General features: G+C 42.2%; 1 long non-coding RNA gene across 1 annotated transcript; it reads right to left on the reverse strand.

Moving 5' to 3' along the window:
- Window positions 1-588: 588 nt before the first annotated feature.
- LOC132085499 (uncharacterized) lies at window positions 589-4,156 on the reverse strand. Its single transcript, XR_009420236.1, has 5 exons — window positions 3,910-4,156; window positions 3,222-3,285; window positions 2,449-2,524; window positions 1,564-2,331; window positions 589-969 (listed from the first exon to the last, which is right to left on the reverse strand). It is a non-coding gene; the product is annotated as an uncharacterized LOC132085499 (long non-coding RNA).
- Between the last annotated feature and the right edge of the window lie 633 nt (window positions 4,157-4,789).

Raw genomic sequence — 4,789 nt, forward strand, 5'->3', positions numbered from 1 at the left:
CTCTCCCCGTGTCCTAGACAGATGGATATTCAGTTATTAGTTGGCTGGGCAGCAGTTTCTTAAATAGAATGATAAACAAGATGTGAACATTTCAGCTACAAGCAAATAGGCAAATCTGAACAAGGTACTGGTGGGCGACCACTGAAGTTATTTTGAAGGAATTTTTTAAACAATAAAATATTGATACCACAAAAATAAAGCAAAAAGCTAACTACTGGCTAAGAAAAAATTAACTTTTGACAGCAACAACATTCCAACCACACAGGCTTTTTCCCGATGTCATACCTTATAACTACCTCTCTTGGGAATTCTCATCATGTATCCCAAAAGGAATAAATACCTCAGAGCGTCCTAAAGCAAAAAGTAGCACACGTGAGCTCCTCACACTCCCGGGAGGCCTGCACAGCGTGCACTGAGTCTGCAACAAATTCTGCTCAGTGAGAGTCTGCAAACAAAGGTTCAATTGATGAATTGAACTGATTGTAAAGGGAGGTTTTCTAAGCACAGAAGCACAACAAAGAACAAGCAAAAACAATTCTTAAAAAAAACCTGCAAGTTTTATTTAGCATATATGCGACTGCTTTCCACCCTGTGGCTTCTCACTTTGATTCGCGTCTGTAGGTTCAGGAAGATGACAATGCACACTCTGCCCTCCCTGAGCCCCCCACAGCAGCTGAGCGCTGCTCCGTGCGCTCAGATCGTCAGGAACTGGATTGCCCGCATGGACTGGAACTGCTCTGCTGCAGATTCAGGAGAGAGAGGCTGGCTGAGGCGTCGTCCCAATTCCATTTCTGTGTGACGAGAAGCGGTTTGTTCCCAACGGGTGCAACAATCCCCAGCTCGCTTCCGTGGTGAGTACCGATGGCACACAAATGGCAGCCTGAGGAAATCGTGTTCTGGGCTCTAAGTGGTCGGGACAGGGTCTGATTTTTTGTTTTGCATCTGTATGATGATTAGTACGACAGGGCCCTGATCGATGACATGGCAGCACAGAATTAAAAACTCCTCAATAGGATTACATCGACTTCTAGGAAAAGACAAAAGCCTAGGACCCTTCTGAAATCTATTTTTAATGCGAAGCACACGGATTGTCACTATGCTGTGCCTTCCAGCTTTTCAAAGCAGCTTACCTCTGAAGACCAGAAAACATTTATTTCTACAGAAACAATGGGCAACCCCCAGGCTAATCTCAGCACTACTGTTTAATAGGGGATCTGCCAGCGTGCCAGTCCAGCTTCAAGTGTGCTTTATTTCAGTCTAACATCCCCTCAAAATTCTTCTCACATCTCCCAACCCTGACATCTTATTTTTCCCTAAAGCTTCTCATCATTAGCAATTTCCAAGTAACATGGTATTTTTACAACATTCAAAAATGTCATGCTGGACTGTGCTAGAGAGTAATTTGCAAATATAAGCTTAGCAAAGTTTGAATTGACTTGTCCAGAGAAAAAACCTACAAGTGAACACCTACACCTGCCTACAAAGAGCTAACAAGCCCCTGGCAGCTGCCAGCATCAAAGCACAGCGGATGTTTCTAATACAGGGTAAGGATAACAATATCACCTTTTGTTCTCTCCAGCTTGTTTTCCCTGCAGTCATATTTTGCTTCTTATGATTTTTTTAGTCTCTGCATCTTCTTGGACAGCACCGAGCCCGACGACAAGGATACGAGAGTCTTTCCCTGCCGTAGGGAGAGAACCAGGAAAACAGTTAAAATAAGAACAGGGTAGTTTGAAATTCATACTTCCAATGAGAAGCAGCGCCTAACAAACAGAACAAAAGTAAACAAAGCATGGTACCTCCCTGGGGACAGAAGACTTACAAACTCTCCAGGATTTACAATTCTAGCGACCAACCCCTTCAGGACGGCAGCCAAGTGTCCCATGAGGTGGTGCTGCACCAAAGAACGATCTGAGAGGTTCCAAAGAGTGAAATGCACAATATTTTGCAAAGCCGTAAAATCTTGCAAAATAACAAAAATACAATAGATGTAAACTACAGGGTAAGAGTACAAGTGTTCACTTTAAGAGCTGGAACCATCCAGGTGAGCACCTGATAACTGGATCCTCACCAGAGTTTGAACCCTTCAGGACACAGAAGGGTTTTCCCCAGAAATTTCACAGACTGAGTTTTGATACAAGTATACTTGCCAGACCCTCAGAAACATCACCCATTCTCCAGGTGTCTGGAGAGAACTGCAAATGGCTCTCACGTAGTTTGAGCTAGCTCTGTAAGGTCTCAGGGTGAATTTCACCAGATGCAACCAAACTGGGCAACTCCCAGTGGGACAGAAGGAACCCAAAGCTTGGGTTCGCAGAGCTGCAGCAAATACTGAGGAAACAAACATAACAGCGTAAAAAATAATAAACCATCCTTTTTTTTTCTCTTGCTTTTGTTTTTTTCTTATTCAGATCAGCATAGCAATTAAAGAGAAGGTGAAAAACTCACCATTACTGAACATTTCATCATCTGTAGGCTGAGCATCCTTAGCACAGAGGACTCCAAAGTTAAAATTCACCGATCCCTGGGAAATAAAACCAAATATTGTATGAGAAACAATCAAACAGCAGACGTAAAAATTTGTTTCCTCTAAGGACTTTCGGGTACGTATGTACCTTTGCATACATCCAACACATTGGAACATACACTTTATACCATCTCCTAATAAGTAAAAATTTACCTTTAAACTTTGATAGTACAGCATAAAATTATGAACTTAAATTGGTGATCTGTTATTATTAAGTTGGTGCCTAAAGTTATTTCTGCTGTCAGGTTCAAAAAAACATTAATTTTTTTTACTGGAATGAGCAATTGATTTCAAAGTCATCACAAGCCCACCAAAACACAAAGCAGTATTCACTGGATGGGTCTGTGAGCTAGAAGTAGTTAGGCTTGTACTTCCCTCTTGCTATTCCAGAACCAATAAATCCTGTCAACAAAACCAGGATCTATAGCCCACTGCTGTGAAAGATTCTACGAGGATGATGGTTTGATTTGTGTTTAGAAGTTTTGATTTGAAATGGCCAGTTCAATGGATAAAGACAGTTTAGGTAGTATTACATTGCTATTATTATTATTTCTATTATTATTTTTACTATTACTACTGCTATTGTTATCATCTGCTACTGGAAGAAACAAACCAGTAGTACCTATACTTAATTACTTTTATTTCCAGGAAATAATAAAGAAAAAGAACCAAACCAAAAAAAGTCACTTCCTACCTTTTATATCAAGGGATGAAAAATTTCTCTTGGGCTCTTCTCCAATTTATCAAGACTCATAGCACTGAAAGGCAAACAAAACAGTGCTTTATAGAAGGGCAAGTGCACATTTCAAGGCTGAACCACCAACTGATTGCAGTGACAGCAGTTACAACATGAATCCTTCCCAGAGCCTCTGTTAAATGGAATGTTCTGTGGAACTGCCGTTTCTTTCCCAAAACACTAACTTCCAACACTTCCTAATCATATTTTGTATTTTAAAACAAAAGAAGTTAGTGAGACTCTGTGCGGAGGTCAGGTTTAAATTTATTTCCTTCTAAAGCACAGAGCTCTGTTCCATCACCCTTCACTTCGGCTCTACACTGAATCGTGGTGAGCATTTGAGGAGTGCTCAATAATCAATTCTATTTCTCTCTTTTTCTAGCTCTCTCTATTCCTAAATCATTCCAGACAAGTCAAATGAAAAATGAAAAAAACAAGTTCAGCATCAAAGTCACACTTTTTCCCGTTGTCTGGTCAAGAACAGGCTCTAAATCCACTTACTGCTGCCTTCAACGATTCAGACTTGCAAAAGCATTCTTACATATTTTACAGGTTTATCATAAAACCCACAGAACGCAAGCTCTGAATTACAGGAAAAGGTACACAGGCAAATATCTAAAGGGATCACTTATTAGTAAATACATACCTTGGTAGAGATCGCACTGAGAACCTTTCTGAGGGACTCTAAGGGACGCATGTTTTCTGAGCACCCTATAAACAAGAAAAGCTAGGATATAGTACAGGACATCCCCACTTTTTCTACATATTCAAATAGTATTTTTAATAAAAACAATTCAGTTAAAAAAGAAGGAAGAAAACCAAGCTAATTTTACTCAGCTGTATTTACTGCCGATTTAGAGAAAAATCCCGGGCAGCGTCGGCCGTTGCGGCACACGTCGCGCCGGCAGCAGGGCCTGCCGGGAGTTGGAGTCTCGGGCTGGTAGCCACTCATGTGCCGCGATAGCCGTTGCGTCACACGCCGCGCCGGCAGCAGAGCCTGCCGGGAGTTGGAGTCTCGGGCTGACAGCCACGGCTCCGTCCCCCGCCACCGGGAGCTGCAGTCCCTCCCGGGCATCAAACGGGTCCTTCGCCCCAGGGCGGGGAAGGACCTGAGGCAGGACCGCTCCTCCCGAATGCCCTCTCTTTTCCCCTCCAACTCTTTTTCTTTTTTTAACGCTGTTTTTCACCCCTTTCCCTTCCCTTCCCTTCTGCTCTCCTGCTTTCTTTCCTTTCCTTTCCTTTCCTTTTTTTCCCCTTCCCTTTCCCTTTCTTTTTCTTGTATTTGTAATCTTGGTTTTCCTTCCTAGCTTTAGAATCAAAAAGCAGCAGTAGTAACTTTCAGGCTACCTGGGAGTAAAAAAAACCCCAAAACTATAATGATTGAAAGAAAACTATTTATTCCCTGGGAGCCTGAAATTTTCTACTGCTGCACATGACACAGAGCTTTTTATTCCTTCTTATATACAGTTGATATTTTATACTCGCTTTATACACCGCCCCCTGCCGTCTGCACCGGCGCTCTGCAG

Source organism: Ammospiza nelsoni, chromosome 30, assembly GCF_027579445.1.
Source record: "Ammospiza nelsoni isolate bAmmNel1 chromosome 30, bAmmNel1.pri, whole genome shotgun sequence".
Lineage (NCBI taxonomy): Eukaryota > Metazoa > Chordata > Aves > Passeriformes > Passerellidae > Ammospiza > Ammospiza nelsoni.